The sequence below is a fragment of the Triticum dicoccoides genome, chromosome 3A (assembly GCF_002162155.2).
Source record: "Triticum dicoccoides isolate Atlit2015 ecotype Zavitan chromosome 3A, WEW_v2.0, whole genome shotgun sequence".
NCBI classification, from domain to species: domain Eukaryota; kingdom Viridiplantae; phylum Streptophyta; class Magnoliopsida; order Poales; family Poaceae; genus Triticum; species Triticum dicoccoides.
The window spans coordinates 720287657-720288993 of NC_041384.1; positions in this window are offsets into that span (position 1 = coordinate 720287657).

Sequence of the window (1337 nt, forward strand, 5' to 3'; positions counted from 1 at the left end):
ATATATATATATATATATATATATATATATATATATATATATATATATATATATATATGGATTGCTAAAACTCAGCTAGCTGAGATATAATTCGGTCTTATTCAGATTGTTAACCGTCGGATCAAACACACCGAGATTCGTGGAGGACTACTGTCGAATACTGGTTTCAATTGTGCAGCGATGCACACGGCCCGTTTTCGTTATTTTTATGGCCTGGTGTCGCGTCGTATGGTCTGAGGCCCACGTATGCAGTGCCTGGAGCAGGGGAGCTCATATACGGTGTTGCAGGCGCACGTTCGTGCTCCGCGCTGGGCCGGCCCATGAAATGCGAAGCCTGGCGAATGCAAAAGCTCGCAAAAAAACGCGAAAAAATGCTATATTCAGGTTTCGGACTTACCACGTCGAGTTCGCATACAGTTACCACCAACCACACAAGCTACTTGCTTTCTATGATTAGTAATAGAGGCAAATGCTTAATAACAATGCTGCAGCGCTGTTTCATTGCAAAAATCTATCGCACCACTTAATTTTTATGAATAAAGAATACATCAATTTGAAAAGGCATTCATATAATCCATGAACTGAAAGGATAAGTTCACAAAAAGGGAAAAAGTTCATGAATTCAAAAAATGTTCATCAAATTTGAAAAAAGTGCGTGAATTTGAAAATTTTTTATCGAATTTGAAGAAAGTTCATAGAACTTGAAAAAAGTTCATCAACTTTGAAAAAGTTCATAGAATTCTAAAAAAATGTTCATTGAATTTCGGGAAAAGTTCATCGAATTTGAAAAAGATCATCAAAATTCAAAAAAGTTCATCAAATTTGAAGAAAAGTTCAGCAATTTATAAAAAAGTTCATCGATTTTCAAAAAAATCAAAAATTTAAAGAAAAAATTCAGGAATTAAAAAAAGCGCGCAATAAATAAAACAAAAAAATGAGGAAAAGGGAAAAATTATAAACCGAGCTGAAGAACGAAAGAAAAAGATAAAAGTGATCTACCTTTACACTCGTGAGCGGATAGCCTAGTGGCTAGAGCCGAGCCTTTACATCGGAAAGCTTGTGACTTCGATCCCCCACCCAGCGCTCTTCTTTGACCTTTCCAAAAACAAGAAAAGCAAGAAGGAAAAAATAGAATGGGGCGGCCCAGTTTGGACTGCTGCATACGCCCGTTTGCAAATTGCACTGTAACGGGCGCCCGTAACGTTTATGCTACATGCCTCGTTACTTTGGTGTTGCTTACTTTTTTTTCTTACTTTTTTTTTTGATAGTTGTTAGTTTTGTTTGACCATGTATAATATTTGTATTTTACAGATCCTTTTTTGTATGGAACTTGACAC